This window comes from Eulemur rufifrons, chromosome 6 (genome assembly GCF_041146395.1).
Source record: "Eulemur rufifrons isolate Redbay chromosome 6, OSU_ERuf_1, whole genome shotgun sequence".
NCBI lineage: Eukaryota > Metazoa > Chordata > Mammalia > Primates > Lemuridae > Eulemur > Eulemur rufifrons.
In genome coordinates, this window is record NC_090988.1 from 54,012,598 (window position 1) to 54,032,929 (window position 20,332).

General features: G+C 36.0%; 1 protein-coding gene and 1 pseudogene across 1 annotated transcript in view; both read left to right on the forward strand.

Annotated features, from left to right (window-relative positions):
• Positions 1 to 20,332, forward strand: part of FCHSD2 (FCH and double SH3 domains 2) — a 250,399-nt gene that overhangs the window by 154,428 nt on the left and 75,639 nt on the right. The gene's annotated exons all lie outside the window — the stretch shown is intronic.
• On the forward strand, positions 13,967 to 14,070 carry LOC138385481 (small nucleolar RNA U3; annotated as a pseudogene).

The following is a 20,332-nucleotide window of genomic DNA, read 5'->3' on the forward strand; positions in this document are numbered from 1 at the left end:
ATCTGAGGCTTTAGAGAGGGTGAACTATTAACCTTGAGAAAAACCAGATAATTCTATCAAGAAAGCCTTCCTCTAGGAGTAGACTGTCATTGCTTTATTGTGTTTCTTAACCTGTGAGATCCTGTTTCTTCATCTATGGAAATAGAGCTATCAACATCCTTTCCATTAGTTGTAAATAGGTGTAAGTGCCTGGCACATAGTAGGTGTTCTCTAAATATTCATTCTCTTTCTACCTTCTCTCATCTTCCACTAATCAATATAACTTAATGTCTCATCTTTATCAGTAAGTTTTTATGTGTCTTAACCAAATTTTCTTACCAAAATAGTTGGTGAACTCAAGTAAACAAAAAATTATATGGAAATGTTTTTGCTCTAAAAATACTGAAGGCTAATATTAGATTAGTATTTTCCCTTATGGGCCATATTTATCTTCCTGGCATTAAAATAGAGAAGAGAGAGTTGCTTCATCTGACTGACCAACCAAGACCCATATAAATTAAAGTACACAGGGAGTTTCCAAGCATTAAAACTTGTGGGTACTCTTCCTCCTTAACTTTGTCTTCATTTGGTAAGACATGCACAAACATACCATGAAGCTTTGGGGACTTTTTTGGTTCTTACCAAAAATAAAAATGCTCTAAAGTGTGCCTGTTGAGAGTGCCAACAACATATGGATTCTAAGAGTTATCTTTTAAGTGAAAGAAAGAGTGTGGTTTTATAGTATTCTTGTAAAATAGTATTTTCCCTAAGCTTTATGGGAGTAAGAACTTTTTCTGCTATACTGAACTCTAGCCTCATTTCCTCAGCAAGCATGACTGATTTCAGTTAGATATTAAGAACTTATAAAGAGACCATGAAAAGGTAGAGTTCAAATCATTGGGAAAATAACATTTATTAAAGTAGTGATGTTGAGACTCTTTAGAAAAAGGAAACTTTTGATGCTTACAGCATACCAGGTCCAAGTAAATTATAGATTTATTAAAGAGAAATGTAGTAGAGAAAAACATGGATGAATACTTATCTGTTCTTAGTGAAGCGATGAGATTTTTAAGTATTCTAGCAAAGGCAAGCACTACCTAGAAAAAAGGTGATACATTTGACAATCCCAAATTTTAAAAATGTATAATTATAGTAACAATAACAATAGCTAACATTTGTTGAACTAATAGTACCAAGCCTTGTAGTAAGTGCATTATGTATAACTCAGAGTCCCAAGGTTGAGAAACTCTGCCCTAGAGCTACAGTCTTTAACCCTGGTCTGCTTTCCATGTTCTCACAGGCAACAGTATCACCAGATGTTTTGCCATGGTATAAAAAATACTGCTAGCTTCCCAATCTGCAGCATCTGTTTCCTCACTGCCTTGCAACTCTACCATTTAGCAGATGCCACCATTATTAGTTTTTTTGTTACAGCAAGGTCCCACTACAAGATACTAGTTCTGTATTAATTAGGATAAAAGCTAAACAACTAAAATAGAAACCCAAAATGCAGTGGCTCACACAAGATAGATGTTAATTATTTCTCATGCAATAATTCATGGTAGATAGGCAGGTTCTGCCTCATTAAGTTATTCAAGGACCCAGGTAGCAGGGTGGCTCTACCACTTTTTGTCATCATGGCCTGGTTAAACCTGAGTCATTGACTTAGTAGGGTTCTAGCCAGTGAGGAGGGGAAAGAAAGCATGAACAAGACACACCTGTTCTCTTAAGATCTAGTTCTAAAAGTGGCATTTATTACTTTTGCTCACATTGTATTAGAATGTAATCACATGGCCATACCTAACACCAGAGGAGGCTAGGAATTGCATTCTCACGCTATGTACCCAGAAAGAAAGGGAGAACAGATTTTTGTGGACAACAACAAATAGTTTCCACCACAACCACTATTTGTGCTGCCTCTAAATATCCAATAAGCCAAATGATAACATGGGAGTTAAAATGTTCTTATAAATCAATAAGAAAAATAAAAATTACATCAGCAAGGGGGTTCATTCCTGTAATCCCAGCAGTTTGGGAGGTCAAGATGGAAAGATTGCTTGAGGCCAGGAGTTTGAGACCAGCCTGGGCAATATAGCGAAATCCTGTCTCTACAAAAAATAAAAAAACAATAAAAAAAATTAGCCAGGCATGGTGGTGTGTACCTGTAGTCCCAGCTCCCTGGGAGACTGAGGTGGGAGGATCACTTCAGTCCAGGAGTTTGAGGCTGCAGTGAGTTATGATCACACCACTGCACTCCAGCCTGGGTGACAGAACAAGGTCCTTCCTCAAAAAAAAAAATCCTACAAAAGAAATTAGGAAAAGCTACAAATTCAGTTTAAAAAAGAAATGCAAAAGACTAGTGACTATGTAACAATGGTCAATTGATTTTTGACCAAAGTACCAAAAGAGTTCAATGGAGGAAAGAATAGTCTTTCAACAAATGATGCTGGCACAGTTGCATATCGATATGCAAAAAAGAATGAAATTGGACCTCTACCTCACACCATATGTAAAAATTAATTCAAAATGGATCAAAGACCTAAATGTAAGAACTCAAACTATAAAACTCTTAGAAGGAGAAAAATGTAATTCTGTGTGACCTTAGAATAGGCAGTAGTTTCTTAGATATCACCAAAAGCATAAGCAAAAAAAGAAAAAATAGAGTGCATATTTTGAAACGTCTGCATATCAAAGGAATCTATGAAGAGAATGAAAATACAACCTATAGAATCGGAGAAAATATTTATAAATTATATATCTGATAAGGATCTGATGTCCAGAATATATAAAGAAGCCTTACAACTTAACAATAAAAAGAAAAATAACCTGATTTTTTTAAAGGGCAAAGAATTTTAATAGACTTTTTTCCAAAGAAGATATGAAAAGATGCTTCACACCATTAGTCGTTAGGAAACTGTAAATGAAGACCAGAATGAAATACCACTTCATACCCAGTAGGATGGCTAGAATTTAAAAACAAAACAAAACAAAACAAAACAACACAAAATAACAAGTATTGGTAAGAACATGAAAAAAATTGGTTGAGAATGTAAGATGATGCAGCTACTGTGGAAAAACAGTTCAGTGGTTTCTCAAACTGTTAAACAGAATTACCATATGACCCAGAAACTCCACTCTTAGGTATATACCCAAGAGAATTGGAAACAGGTATTCAAACAAACTGTACACAAATGTTTATAGCAGCATTATTCATAATAGTCAAAAAGTGGAAACAACTCAAATGTTCATCAGCTGATGAATGGATAAACAAAACAAACATAGTATACCTATACAATGGAATGTTATTCGGCCTTAAAATGCTTCAACATGGATAGACCTTGAAAACACCATGTTAAATAAAAGAAGCCAGACACAAAAGGCTATAATAGTATATGATTCCTTTTATATGAAATGTCCAGAATAGGCAAATCCATAAAGGCAGAAAGTAGATGAGTGGTTCCTAGGTGCTGGGGTGGGGGAAAATGGCATTGACTACGACTTAATGGGTGTGAGGTTTCTATTTGAGGTGATGAGAATGTTCTAGAATTAGATAGTAGTGATGGTTGCATAACTTTGTGAACATGCTGAAAGCCACTACACTGTATACTTTAAAATGATGAACTTTATATTGTGACTAATATCACAAATATAAACAAATTAAAAGACTAGTAACTGCGAAAATCTACTATCCCACCAATAATCAAAGAAATGGAAATTACAACAATGTTAATGTTAATTGTATCCATCAAAATGGCAAGTTAAAATTTTGTGAATACATTCATATTCTGTTGTTGAGAGTGTAAATTAATACAGTTGTTTTGGAGGGCTTATTGGTAATATATGTCAAATGCCTTAACATAAACTATACTTTGCCATGGCAATTACATTCTAGAAATTTATTCTGAGATGTAAATAGATATCTGTGAAAGTATTTGTCTACATGCATGATGATTATAATGGGCTTGAAAGTTGAAAGCAACTAAAATGTTCAAAAATAATAGATTCAGTAATTTGAAGTAATCAAAATATTGGTAATAATAGATAATTTATGATATATCCATGTTATGTCATAAAAATTATGTTGTGCAGGGTTATAACATTATATTGTCATGAGAAATGTTAGCACTATATTAACTGATTAGAATGGGGATCATAAATGATATGTAAAATATATTTCTAAATTTGTTTTTAAAGTCTATTTTATAAGTATATGTTCATATATTTATATATATGGATAGTCATCAAATACTTAGAAGGGATTCTCTAGATAGTGAGATTACCTGTGATTTTTGTTTTCTTTGGATTTTTTAACACTGAACATGTATTACATCTATAATTAGAAAATTATGTTTTTAATATATATTTTTTTACTCTAGGGATTTTGGCACACTGACTTTAATTTGTAATTAGGAAAATCTGTGGACTAACTTTTGGGAGATTTCAACATAAGGGCTGTTCCAACAGAATGTGCTGGAAGGTGGGGGTTCTTATATGTCCATTAGGACCAGCAGTAGAGTTGTATGATTATTAATCTTTCATTATGATCCTCTTTCTTGCTAGACTTGGTGACTATGTCTGATTAGTTCATTTGCATAGAACAAAATCTTGTGATCAATTGCTATGTGAGTCAAGTAAATACTGACTTTAGCTTTAGTTGTAGTCAGACAATTTACAGGTATGTATCACAGGTCAGAGGGGGCACTCAATAGGAATATAAGTGGATTTTTATAGGTCAAGCAATGCTATGGGAAAAATTCTTAAATTCTTAAATTCTGCTCCTCTGCTGGACTTGGGCCTGGGTGTGAGTATGGAAGAGAAGAGCTCAAGCCTCTCTTGTGACACATTGTATTTCTTACCCAAGGGAAGTGTAAACAAATTTAAACATAAAACCTAGGTCTTCCACTAAATTTAAAGCTGTTAATTGAGGAATAAGATATATTGGAAAATGCTCAGGCCCCAATGATACCCTACACCACCTAGGGATACCAGCAAGAAGATGTGGCCCTTTGACATGGGACTTCTAAGCATCCATAACTGTAATAAATATGTTTCTTTTCTTTATAAATTAAAAAAAGAAATGAAAATTGTCAGACATTAGAATCATACAAACCTAAGTGTAAGTTCTATAGTAATACTGCCTTAACTGTGAGGGAGGACGGGGGGTGGGGGTGGGGGCAGAAACCTAAAAGGTACAGCGAACACTATTTGGGTGATGGGCACATTTATAGCCCTGACTCAAGCCATGTGACGAAAACATTTGTAAGCCCTTAATATTTTGAAATTTTTAAAAAAAAGTTCTAATACTGCCTCTTACCAGTTGTGTAATGTTGACCAAGTCTCTTAATGTGGGTAAAGGTTTAAAAAATTCTTTTCCCTTCTGCATGATAATTTGACCTTGTGTTAACTTTTTAACTCTGTTGTCCCAAAACATTATTGTTCCCCTAATGAGTTTTTTAAGACTTTTTTTCCCTAATTGCCCTCACCCATATGAAATGTTAACACCACGTATATACTGTATATCTGTTCATATACTGGGGCCCTTTGGAGGGCCACAAATTATTGTTAATATCTAAGAAACTTTCTCCCCTCAACCAATTTTTGACCCATTGGTGGTTCTATTCCCCCTGTTAGTAATTAATGCATGCTCTAGAGTCCTGATAAATGTGCTATGTCAAACATGTTTAGTAAACTACATCCAATTAAAGACTTATAAATATTTTGTAAGAGACTACCATATCATTGAGTTTACCCCAGGACAGTCGCTCTAGTGACTGCATGTCCCTTTCAGGTACCTGCAGTTTATACCTATAGCATTGCTATAAGAGATGTTGGCCCCTGTGGGACATGTGGCTGTTAAACCAGAGTGACTCCCAAACCCACTGATGTGAGTCTCATTTTCTTGGACCCGAATCTCACCTGGGGCATAAGGAAGGGGGCTGGGATGCAAGGAGACTAGCTCTTGGGTAGCTGTGTGCATACCCAAGATGCACAGATGACTGCGAAGACTATTCCCACAAAGAGGAACACCCAGTGCTGCCTTGTTGCCAGGCTATCATTTTTGTCCTATATCTGTTTGAGTAGACTGGTGCCAAGTATGTCCTATAATAGTGTTGTGAGTATGAATGTGTAGTTGAGCCTGAGAAATCCTCCTGGGCATTGTATTTAACATCTCAGGACTCAAGTTTCTTGCTCCATAAAGTGAGAATATTATCTGCTTTACAGTGTTGTGAAAGCAAGAGATACTGCACAAAACTCCTGGCATGTATCCGTAAATGGGAGCTATTACTCTGTTTATACCATCATATATTTTAATGTAATGTATGCTAGATATTTCCACAATGCCTATTTTCACTGACTTGTATTAGAGGACATTATCAGGTGTTAACATTCTGATCATTGTAATTATTGATGATGCAATTCTTTAGTTTTAATGCCAGCTCATGCAATAAAAGTTAAAATTGGCAGCATCACAATGAATAATGATTAAAGTCTAAATATTTATTAACCAGTCTATCTTTTTTTAATTACATATTATTATATTTGAGAAAATTTAGGTGTCTCTGTGTTCTTTTCTTCCCTTTTAAATTTCAAAGTAAGTTTATCTTAATGTGTACTTAGCACAGCAGTTTAGAATGTTTTTATGTACCTTAGAACAAATATCTCAATTATAGATGTGCTAACTAAAATTTCTTGCAGCTAATGAACTAAGAAAATATCAAAATGTAACATTTAGGTATCTCGTCTTATTCTTTCATTCAGCCAATATATCTTGAATAAACACTAAGTGTTAGGCACCATCCTGAGTGCCTGAGATCAGTGAGCAAAACAGACAGCATCCTTTCCCTTGCAGGATGAGTTTATAGCCAGTAAAAAAAGACACAGTAAACAGCAAACAGTAATTAATGGTGTTAACAATGATTTTTTTCAATTCAGTTTTTAAATTACACGGTTTTTTGTTTATTTTTTATTTGTGTCTACTTTCCCCTATAATGAAAATATTAATTTATCTGTTCATTTGTTTTAGCTTGTAGTATTTACAGAGAAACCTCAAAATTACAATACCATTATTACTATTGACAGAAGAACAACTAAGTAAAGTTTAAGACTTCCTTGACTTTTTTTGTCTCTAGACTATATCCCACTAAGGATATATAGTTACATTGTATTCAGTTTGGGGTTTTGTTTTTCATCTTTTTAAAATATAATTTTATATTTTGAATATATAAATCATATAAAACATGTATATGTTTGAAAGTCAAATCTGCGGACTCAGGGACTTCTCGCTTCTGTCTCTATCCCCTTCACCTCCTTCTTACCCAACCCCTCATCTCATCTGTCCTTCTCTTCAATTTCCTCTCCTTTCATTGAAACTATTAATAACTAACTAAGGTAATGTGAGTTTCACCTCTACTGCTTTCCCATAATCCAAGGTAGAAACTTTAATGATCAGTGAAATTAGGGAAAACCAAGAAACAGAAGGGAGTTTTTTTTTAAAGCCCCTAAATTAACTATAAACTAGATCCATTTCCTAGAAAAATTCGCTGTAAACTAGATCCATTTCCTAGAGAACTGCAAGTCTCCCCCCAGGATTTGAGCCTTGCATATCATCTGTGCTCTCCCATCCCATGATCTCCATACTGTTCTGTGCTGCCTTTCTCCTGGTTGGGCCTCTTGCTAATCTTTTTCCTCTCAGAGCTTTTCATCAGTCTTCTTGGACTTCTATCCAGTAGTAAATAAATCCCTTATTTCCTCAAATTAGAAGAAAAAAGAAAATACTTCAAACATATAGAAAAAAATACAAAGAATAATATGTTTATATATCCCTTGAAATTAGGAAATAGTAATTTCATTCAATTCAGATAAATTTTTTAAAGAAATCAAACAGCTTAAATCCCATTGTATCACCCCCACCTATTTTATTCCTTTTTTTCTCATTCCCTCCCACTTCCAGAGATAGCCACTTTTCTGAAGATAGTACCATTCGTTTCTGACCACATTTTTAAAAATTAATTTCTTTTTGTTCTTTTTTCTTTTCTTTTCTTATCTTTTTTTTTTTTTGAGATAGGATCTCGCTCTGTTGCCCAGGCTAGAGTGCAGTGGCGTGTTGAGCCACTCAGCAATTTCAGTTCTACACCTAGAACTAAAAACATGTACATGTACATGTTTGTATGTAAAGATGTATATGAAAGTATGTACAAAAATGTTCATAGCAGCATTTTAATAATAAAATATTAGAAACAACTCAAATGCCTTTCAATAGCAGACTATATAAATCAATTGCAGTTTATAAAATGGGATACAATACAGAAGCTAAAATGAATTGAATTGCATATATCTTTGGGTAAATTCCAAAAAAACACAATGTATTCATTAAAAATACCCAGTTGCAGAACAGGACAATGCCACTTTACATAATTTCTTAAAAGCCTAAAACATTATTGTATATTGTTTATGAATATACAATATATTTATGTGGAATTTAAGAAGTACTAAAAATGTGGTTGGATTCACTTGATCCCAGGAGTTTGAGGTTGCAGTGGGCTCTGATCGCACATTCAGATTGGAAAGGAAGAAGTCAAATTATCTGTATTTTCAGATGACATGATCTTGTATAGAGAAAATCTTAATCCACAAAAATACTGTGAATTAATAAATGATTTCAACAAAGTTGCAGGATATGAGATCAGCACATAAAAATTAGTTGTATTTCTGTATGCTAGCAATGAACAATCTGAAAAAGAAATTAAGAAAATAAATCCATTTACAATAGCATAAAAAATTAAGCATTAAAATCTTTAGGAATAAATTTAACCAAGGAGGTGTAAGACTTGTACATTGAAAACTACATAGCATTGTTGAGAGAAAATAAAGATCTGTAATAAGTTAGTGGAAAGACATTCCATATTCATGTATTGGAAGACTTAATATTATTAAGATGGCAGTACAGGCAGTACCTGGGTTACAGATGACCCGACTTGCCGTACTTACAAACAGGTTCTCAAGGCTCCCCATAAGTATAATTTATAATTAAATAATTAAATTAAGAATTCAGGAACTAGTTTCTTCCTGGAATGTAAACAAACCCGCATAGCATAAGTGGTTCGTTGGCGCAGCATCTTTACGCTAGCAGCTAGTCTCATTGTTTATATGGTCACTTATGCACAGCATCACTTTTGTCTTAACTTTTTTTTTTTTTGGAGACAGGGTTTCGCTCTGTCACCCAGACTAGAGTGCAGTGGCATCATCATAGCTCACTGCAACCTCAAATTCCTGGGCTCGTCTCCTGAGTAGCTGGGACTACAGGCATGCGCCACCACGCCTGGCTAATTTTTTCTATTTTTAGTAGAGATGGGGTCTTGCTCTTGCTCAGGCTGGTCTCGAACTGACCTCAAGGCGATCCTTCCACCTCAGCCTCGCAGAGTGCTAAGCATAATAGTTCTGTAACTTATTACTACAGTACAGGGGTATTATTACAGTATTGCACTGTATTATTACCACATATGAGCCATTATAGTATTATTATTATTAGTATTACTATATATGCACTGTTCATCAGGCGTCTGAGTTACATACAAGTCCAACCTAAAGGCATTCTCAGGAACATATCTCTTCCGTAACCTGGGGACAGCCTTTACTCCCTAAATTGATGTACAGCTTCAATGCAGTGTCTATAGGATTTCCAATTGTGTTTTATACAGAAATTGGGAAGCTGATTCTAAAATTCTTGTGGTACTCTAAGAGTACCTTGAATAGCCCAAACAATCTTGAAAAGAAGAACAAAGTTTCAGGACTCACCCTTCCTGATTTCAGGTGCCGTGGCTCATGCCTGTAATCCTAACACTTTGGGAGGCCAAGGTGGGGGGATTGCTTGAGGCCAGGAGTTTGAGGCCAGCCTGCCAACATAGCAAGATCCTGTCTCTACAAAACATTTTTAAAAATATCTAGGGTGGTGATGTGTGCTACTTGGAAGGCTGAGGCAGGAGGATTGCTTGAGCCCAAGAGTTCAAGGCTGCAGTGAGCTATAATCTCGCCACCACACTCTACCCTGGGCGAGAGTGAGACCCAGTTTTAAAAAATAAAAATAAAATACTTACTACCAGGATATAGTAATCCAAAACAATATGATACTTACATAAGGATAGACATATAGATTAATGAAATAGAATTGAGGGTTCATAAATAAACTCATACATATATGGTCAGTTGCTTTTCTACAAGAGATATAATAGGCTTCAACAAATGGTGCTGAGACAACTGGCTGTATACATGCAACAGGAAGAAGTTGGACCCTTATCTTATGCCATGTATAAAAATGAACTCAAGGCCGGGCGCAGTGGCTCATGCCTGTAATCCTAGCACTCTGGGAGGCTGAGGCGAGTGGATCACTTGAGGTCAGCAGTTCAAGACCAGCCTGAGCAAGAGCGAGACCCCATCTCTACTAAAAATAGAAAGAAATTAGCGGGCCAACTAAAAATATATAGAAAAAATTAGCCGGGCATGGTGTTGCAAGCCTTTAGTCCCAGCTACTCGGGAGGCTGAGGCAGAAGGATCACTTGAGCCCAGGAGTTCGAGGTTGCTGTGAGCTAGGCTGACGCCATGGCACTCTAGCCCAGGTGACAGGGCAAAACTGTCTCAAAAAAATTTAAAAAAATAAAAAAGAAATTTATAAACGTAAATTCTATAGTTATTATTTCTATAATTTATATGTTTATAAATATATAAAGTATTTATATAATTTATAATTTAAGTATAGTGCTTACATCCTCTTAGCTACTATTTTAGACATGGAAGATATGGTGAGTTTTAGCAAATGATTTTATTTCAGGTCATTCATTCATTCATAATTAAATATTTACTGAATACCTTCTGTGTTTTATTCACTGGGGACACAATAGTGAACCAGACCCATATGGCCTCTGGTCCCTTGAAAGAGAATAAAAGTATTAAAATAGTTTTATTTATTGACTGTTTGTTACTTGCCACACATTGCGCTAACCTCATTACATATATTATTTCCTTTAATATTAAAATATTTGGCAACTGCATTTTAGATATTAGCATGTTTCTGATCAAATCTGTTCATATCAACTGAAATAGTAACATACTTTACAAAAGGCCTTTCAGTATCTAAAGTATGATGCATGTGTCATAAGTACAGTATAAACACACACACAGCCATTTAAATATTGTTGTGAGACTTTCAGTCTATAGAATCTTGGTGGTGATGGGTTTAAAAGGTTAAGGATGATGGCAAAGCTAATTTCCTACTTAGGGCTAAAATTTATTTGTCCTACTTCTATGAAATGAGAGCCAAAAGTCATCTGTGGTAGGCCATAAATGCCTTTTCAATTTGAATTTGCTTGCACTTTCTACACAGGCTAGAGCCCTGCCGTGTAACACACTAGGGGACTCTTGCCAGAGGGGACTGTATAAGCAGTCCACAGATGTTCTCGAAGAAGCTCCCTGGGACTTTACTACTTGGTAATAGAAAGAGTCACCAGCTGTCTTCACTGATTTCCTATAAGAGATCAAAATCTGGCAGATAAACTGAAATGTTTTCACCAAACAGGCAGCTTTTAACATCTGTGTAAACCTCTATAACACTTTAAAGAAAATTAAGTTATAATTGTAGATACTATAACTTTGGAATAAGGAAACTAAAACCTGATTTTTGTTTTATAATTTTAAATCCATTCCTTAGAAAGGTTTTTAAGGCGTAATATATTGCAGCCACACTTTTACTGAGTGTGGAAAAAAATGCTTAGTTGTGATTTTTTAGGGAGGAATTGCTGTCATTGTTCTGAGAATTGGATTCTGTCTTTCTTGACCTTCCGTCCTTCCTGAATGTCCTCAGCTAATGTTTTTTCTGTGATTCAGATACAGCTGAGCACAGCAGAAGTTTTTGTTGGAATTGACTTCAGTGTGGACATCTGAGTGTTTATAATAAGGAAAGCCAAATTGTTTTTTCACAGACTCTGTACTTGAACAATTTGATATTCTGAATAACTATATACCCCCCAAAAGGAACAATTTGGCTACTGTATTAAAATTTGAAAATAGCCTGCATTACATATTTAGTAGCTCAGAGACCACTTTTATTATGTGTAAAGACCAAAACTTCTGTGGCTCTATACTAACTATATTTTTTTAGAAAATATTAATAATCTTAAATCTGCTTTAGAGTACAACTCAAAGACCATTTTAAAACCTAATTAATTCATTTACTGAGAAGACAGAAGTAATCAAAATGATAAATTAGTCTTGAGTTAGCTTTGATAACTATTGATTTCAATAGTTTTAAGAATTGAATCATTCTGTTAATTAAAATTGTGACTAATTCTGAAGGACTTTCAAGACAGGTCCCTTCCCCACTGTTTTAGTAGAATATGGGTAAAAAAATGAAAAACATTGACCCTCTCCTGACAAACCTATAGAGACTCCCACTACCTGCTGGCAGATGCCTAAGCTTCTTCATCTAGTAAGATGTTGTGATCTGCTCACCTCTCTCCTAGGAAGGAACAGGACACCCTGCGAGTCCCTGACTTGTTTTCTTGGCTGTAGGCACACATAGACCCCAGGATAGAAGAAAAAGAGGGGAAAGGGAGCTAGGTTTGGTTCTTCCCAAGGCTGCCACTGCTTTGGACACCCTTAACCAACTACCCTAGGCCCTTCTTGTCTAGATCTTTGAGGCTTTCTCAGTTCTTTGGGCCTTTCCAGGTTTCTTGAACTTCTTATAATGGCGTTATCTAACAGTCTTAGTGGGGCTAACATCTAAATTCCTGTATGAATCTTAGAATTCAAAATCCTCCACAATCTGAATTTACCTTACTTCCCAAGCCTTACCTTCAGCATTCTTCATTGTTTTACCTCAGGCAACTAAATTATGCCACTGAGGGTGCTGTGGGTGTATTTCCCTACCTGGAATGCCTTCTTCCTATCTCAATTCATGTCACGCTCAGAGACATAGTCCCTGAAAACTCCATCAACATTAATCTGCTGTTTTCCTTGCTACTTGGACATAGCACTTATCCTTACTTTGTTCCACATTTTAATTACATTAAATTAACACATTATTCTGTTTCACATATTTCATCTTATGTTCTATATTTCCCATGGTGTCTTAACATAATACTGAATATACTCAGACATCATTTCCTTCAGAATATCTTTTTTAAACCTCCATATTTGTCCAGGTGCCTCTCTTCTAGTACCCCATGTAATTGAAATTATCCTATTACATGCTTGTTTCCATTGCTTGGCCAAGTTCTCATGGTTATGTATTCAAAAACGCATACAAACACAGATTCAACCGTTAGCATAGTTCTTGGCACAGAGTAGGTTCTCAAGAAATACTCTACTGAAGTGAACTGTTGAATATAATTATTTTATTATTGTGCTTATCACAGGCTTTTTTTGTCATAGTATCCCAAATTACATAGATAAAGCAGGTGCAGAGAAATTTAGCTGTTATATGAATATACCATATGTCTAAGATTGTTCCTCTTGGAGGCTGTCTTGGGGCTGTAAAGGATAAGACCATGTTTAGTGCAACCACCAATTGTTATTTTGGAAGACAGCAATTGAAACATCTTAGGGGATCAGACTATTTCTTTTCCATTAATGGTCCCATATGTCCAAGAAATGTATATTGACTCTTCCCTAAAATTTCAAGGTAAGGAACAGTCAGATTGCCAAGAGCAGGGATGTTGCTTCCTAAACTAAAACTGAAATTATATATGTTCTTCATGCTAAATACTTTCTGGCCTTCCAGCTCTAGTTGCCACCAGCTCTGCAGCTGTGTCCATATCCTCACTACCTGTTAGTCATCAGGACCATAGCTAAGGAAGAGATCATCTTTGTTATTGGGGCGGTATGGTTGGTGAGCAGAAATATGCTATTTAAATGTTTAGTTTTTAACAAAAAAATTATGAGACATGTAGAGAAACAGAAATATATAGCCCATACACAGGGGGAAAAGGAGTCAATAAAGACTATACTTTTCAGGGGTCATTTCTATAGTTTGTTACTAGAGAAGTTTCTCCGAAACATGTAGAGCACTGAAAAAAAATTTTTTAATTAAAAAAAAACAGAGTCAGTAGAAACACCCCCAAGGAAGTCCCTACATTGGACATACTAGACAGATTTAAAATTGCCTATTTTTAATATATTCAAAGAGGTAAGGGAAACCATGTCTAAAGAACTAAAGGAAAGTATGAGAAGGATATCTCACTAAATATAGAATATCAACAAAGGATAGAAATTATAAAAAGGAACTAAATAGAAATGCTGGAGTTAAAAATATAGTAACTGAAATAAAAATATACTAGAAAGGTTTGGCAGCAAAATTGAGCTAGCAGAAGAACGAATCTGTGATTGTAAAGGTCAGTTGAGATTATCCAGTCTGAGAAAGAGTAAATAATATAAAGTCTGATTTAAAAGACAATGCATAAAGCAATAATTATAAAACATTGATGGGCTTATAGTGTATAAAGATATATTTGTATGATTAATAATAGCACAGAAAAGGGAGAGAATGGAGTTATGTAGGGGCAAAATTGTTATATCCTGTTGAAATTAAAGTTACATTAATCCAAACCAAATTGCTTTAAATTAACATGTTAATTGTAGTATCTGGGCAGCCACTACAAAGGTAACTTCAAAATATGTAGTAAAAGAAATAAGGGAATTAAAATGGCACATAGAAAATATCTATTTAACAGACCTCATGAAGAGATAGTATTACTTTATATTATTATTTTATAGAACAGGTTATACTACTCAAGTACATAATAGGCCAGGCACGGTGGCTCACGCCTGTAATCCCAGCACTCTGGGAGGCCAAGGCGGGAGGATTGCTTAAGCTCAGGAGTTTGAGACCAACCTGAGCAAGAGTGAGACCCCGTCTCTACTAAAAATAGAAAGAAATTAGCCAAAAACTAAAAATAGAAAAAAAAATAGCCGAGCATGGTGGCACATGCCTGTAGTCCCAGCTACTCGGGAGACTGAGGCAGGAGGATTGCTTGAGCCTAGGAGTTTGAGGTTGCTGTGAGCTAGGCTGACGCCACGGCACTCTGCACTCTAGCCCGGGCAACAGAGTGAGACTCTGTCTCAAAAAAAAAAAAAAAGTATATAATAGAGTCTGACTCAAAAACCAAACCTGGCCAGGCACAGTGGCTCAGGCCTGTAATCCTAGCACTTTGGGAGACCAAGACAGGAGAATTTCTGGTTTTTTTTTTGTTGTTGTTGTTGACAGAGTGTCACTCTGTTGCCAGGGCCAGAGTGCAGTGGCATCAGCCTAGCTCACAGCAACCTCAAACTCCTGGGCTTAAGTGATCCTTCTGCCTCAGCCTCCCGGATAGCTGGGACTACAGGCATGCGCCACCATGCCCGGCTAATTTTTTTTCTATTTTTAGTTGTTTGGCTAATTTCTTTCTATTTTTTAGTAGAGACGGGGGTGGGGGAGGGTCTCTCTCTTGCTCAGGCTGGTCTCAAACTCCCGAGCTCAAACAATCCGCCCGCTTCGGCCTCCCAGTGCTAGTATTACAGGTGCGAGCCACCTCACCCAGCCGAGAATTTCTTGAGGCTAGGAGTTCAAGGCAACATAGCAAGACTCCGTTTCTAAAAATAAAAATAAAAATAATTAGCTGGGCGTGGTGGCACGCACCTGTAGTCCTGTTTACTCAGGAGGCTGAGGCTGAAAGATTGTTTGAGCCCAGGCATTCAAGGTTACAATGAGCTATGATTGCGCCACTGCACTCCAGCCTGGGTGACAGAGGAGGGAACCTGTCTCAAAAGAAAAACAAACAACAAAAAAACCAAATCCATCACCAAAATTCCATACTGTAGTCCTATAACGGATATAGATGAAATTCTCTGATAGAACATAGAAATGGTTAAGCTTTACTATTTTAATACAAGTACCATACTCTTTTGACTCCATCAGATCAGGAAATTAAAGCTCAAGAATGGTCAGTGTCTTCCCAGAGTAACGTTGCTAGTAAGTGGTATAATGGAGATTTGAATGCACATGTATATGGTTTAAGGCTTTATATTGGACCATACTATTTTGGGGTTGCAACCTAAATATTATGTGGTTTTAGCACACTCACAACCAGATGACTATAAGTAGTACAGCAAACCTCTTTCAGGCATCTGACTTCTCTTGCATGCTAGTTGACTCAAGAGGATAACATGGACTCTGATGAAAAGCAGTATTGAATTTTTTCTTTCCTGGTTTCATAATTCACAGACAGAAACTTTGTTTACTCTTTCATAGAACCTGAAGTAACTCAGTGATTTTAAATAAAACAACCAAGTATAAAATTAGGTGATGTGTTTCTAATTTTACTTTATATCAATGACAAATTCAACCACATATTAAGATATTTACAGTGTTGTATATGCAGCCCAGTATTTACTTCGATTTTTTAAATTTGTAAAAAGTTACTTTCTCTTTGCAACCTAGTTAGGTACAGCTTGGAGTCTTCTGAGAAAGATGACAGGCAATCAGTATTTTCTTCTAACATCAGCAGAGGAAGACTATAAAATTTCATGATTTGGTTTTAAGACAATTGACATTTATCATCATCTTGACTTTTTACCAAAGACTATTTTAGAAAAGCCCACTGCTCTGAGAAAAGAAGAGTTTGTTATTCTAGGCCGCATTAAGGAAACTCAGAATTTCAACATAACTCTGTGACTAAAGAATCTATGCCCTTCCTTGATCCAAATAAGGAGGCCACTGTTTAAAGTTCTTACCGTAGGGGAAATTGCATCAAATGCTTAGAAAAATGACACATTTTTTCTCCTAATTCCTAATTCATCGTAATTTTCCTCTTCAAACAAGTTCCAGGGGATTTATACTTTCCGGTATAATAAATATTCATTGGAACACCCTATGAATTCTAAGTTTCTGAATTTGTCTTTAGAATAACCCAAATTTTTTTTTACTATTTTGAATATTTACCATTATAAGTTTGGGTTCCAAACTCTACTGATTTTAGGAGTCAGGTAGATCAAATGAGTAAAGAGGGCAGAGGTAATATGTAAGGGAGTGTGTGGTCTAATAGCTACCTGGAAAGAACATGGCTGCTTAAAGGCATTCGAAGTCCATTTTTTAAAAACACCACTGGATCATTAAAACATATTGCCTGCTGATCAAAGGCCCTATGTTTTCTGAGTTTACAAATTACAGAATTTTTCCCCTAGAAATTTGTATCAGATAGTCAAGAAAAAGCTTGACTATGTTTTAAATGTATATTTGGATGAGTTACCTACCAATTTTTTTCATATTGGAGACTGTCAAGGAACTGCCCGATTAACTCATATTTGTATAAACCTCAAAAGAATGCTTTTCCTGCCATTTCAGAGCATATATATGAATGCTAAGGCATCATTAAGAAATTTATTGCTCTTCATACAGTTCTCTTTGAATTGAAATTTGTGTACATCTGCTCACTTGAAATTGAAGAAACAAGTGTATTTTGAGAACATTTTTGTGCCTTGCTCACTTAAATGTGAAAAAGCAAGACTCAGATGCATCTTCACCATGTGTGCCCTTGTCAAACTGTTATAGTTGTGATACTTTTATCATTTATTGTAAGCTTTAACTACTTCTTACCTTACTTTAAGTTTATAAGAAATATATGCAACTTTTGGATTGTATTTGTGATTCAGCTTTGAAATAGAAATTGTCTACTTTAAGCTTTTAGATCTGTTTAATTGAAAAGAACCAGGATTAGTAAGGCAAGCTATTAAATTATTATTGCTTGCAATTAATTGTCCATGTGCATCAAGGTTTTTTTCTTATAATGCAACCAAAAGACACAATTTGAATATAGTTGATAGAAGCTGTAATTATCATTCGTTACCCTTTAGTAAGGAGTCTTTTGATTGCAAGTATTAATAACACTGACCCAACTCAAAGTAGCTTAAGCAAAATAGGAAAATTGTTGGCTCAGGTAACCAAATCACAGGAAGAATGAGGTGGTACTTGCTCAGGAACCACCCAATCCAAGGGCACCATGTGTCCCTCTCCTCTGTCCTCCATTCCCATCTTTACTCTGTCAAATTTCTCATCATTGCTTTTCCTTGTCAGTTGGTTTACTTCTCTCCTACGATAGGCTTTATCTGCTTGGTGGGAAGAATAGCCATTTGGTGAAAAAAATAGGCTTTTTTGGATTTGTCTTTCAGTTTCTATCCCAGGGATGGCCTAATTTAATTTAGGTCAAGTGCCCATCTCTGTCCAGTAACTGGGACCAGAGGGCAGAATTATCAGGTTTTGTCTTATGTACTAGCTTGGTCTGCAAGTTCACCCCTGTGGTCAGGAGAGCAGGATCTGTTGCTAGAATGAAAAGAAGGCATGCAAAGTCATACATGTTTTATGTCTTGGGATTCCACATAAAAAGATGCCACTACTAAAAAGGTTTGAAAACTGCATCAGACAAAATTTTGTGAACTCAGTTACTTCTCTAGTGTGTACAAAATTTTACAAGTGTTATGTAACATCACTGGGCTTACTTTTCAGTCATGGGGCTCAAATGTGGGTTTATTCATTGTTTTCAACATGTGAATTCTGGTTAGTGTATTATTTGTTGAACAGATATTCACTGAGCACTACAAGTATGTCATACCCGGTACTGCAATGGTGATGCAGTGGTAAACAGACAGAAATGATCCCTCCCTTCATGGAAATTAAAAACCAAAAGGATAGACATACAAACAAGCATTACCAGCAGATATTAAAGATGAATAAGAGTGAGCCAGACCAAGGGAGAGAAAGCAGAGGGGATCCAAGGCAAAAGGAAGCCTGTGTGAGAGCTCAGAGACAAAAGAAAATTACTGGAGGAACCAGAAAATAGGCACTGTAGGGAAAGTGTAATGGGGAAGGGAATGGGGAGTAGTAAGTAATAAATGAAGAAGCTTAAAAGGTAAGCCAAGTTCAGATAACGTGGTCCATGATGAAGATTTTTTAAAACCTTTCCAAAAAGGAATGGGTAGCCAATAAACAGTGTTGAGCAGTCAAGTAAAATGTACAATTTAGAAACATTCTGCTAGCTGCAGAATGGAAATGGGTTGGTGAGAGGGACAAGTAGATGCGGGCAACAGAAGATTGCTGCAATAAACCAGATGAGACAGAATGACCAGAGGGTAATAGCTGCGGCGGTTAGGAGGAGGGGTTGGATTTGATAAATATTTAAGAAGCAGAGTCAACAAGATTTAGTAATTAACTGGATGTGGGAGGATGAGGCAGAGGAAAAAATAAACCTTGACTTCCAGGTTTCTGCCACAGGCAAGGGAGTGGATAATGGCATCACACACTGAGCTAGGAATACAAAAAGAAAAGCAGATGGAGAAGAAAATGGTTTATTCTAAGAGGTAGTTTGATTTATAGGTTTGAAAGTCAGAGGAGGGAAATAGTGTCTGGTCAAAATGTAAGTCAGTCGGATAAAAATGTAAAAATGTAAAACAACAATAGCAAAACAATTAGCATTGACCCAGAATGCTATTACAAGATTTTGTGAGGGTATATATGTAGGCGTCTGACCTTGTCTATATGACTCCATTTGGCAAATGTTTATTGGATGCCCTATTATGCAAGATGTAAAGGGGAGGTTAAAAAATTAAAAATTTAAAAAAATTGTCAGTTTGAATGATTACATTGTCAAAATCAAATAAAATATAGAGACAAACCCTTAAATTTAAAACATTTTATTTGGGAAGAGGAATTGCAATTCAGGGCATACACACAGACTGGGTAGTCTGCGATATGTCTAAAGAACAAAGAGAAGACTGTAGGTTTTATAAAAAGGAAAAATATTACATATTCTTTTGAAAGAAAGTTTATTGGCTCCAGTAAAGTTTTGGGGAACTGGCAAGCTCTGATTGGTGAGTGACAGCAGTGGGTAAAACTCGTCTTAGAGTCACAGCAGGTTGTGCTAGTACCTATTAGATAATACTGGTATCAGATTACATACGACAGGCAGTTTCAGCAGCTGGGCTTATAGAAAATTTAATTCTTGGAGCAGATGCTGTGTGCTTTCTTCCCCTGGCCCCTCTACTCTGATTTAGTTGAGTATGACAAGAATGACCCAATTTTATAATCAACTTTCACAACATATTTTTTCACCAGAATAAAGGTGACCCAATTAAGATAAATGCCTTGTTCTCTACTCTCAAAATGTTTCTTTGGTGCTTTCCCTCTTATACAACTGGGGCCTGCTTTTGCAGCTCCCACCCTTCTCAGTTCAGTTCATTTCAATTATTAGAGGCCTTCTCTGCTAAGGATGGGATAAAGGAAGGCAGGAAGGAAGTGCTGCCTGTCCGGAAGGAACGAATGGTCTGTTGGGGAAAT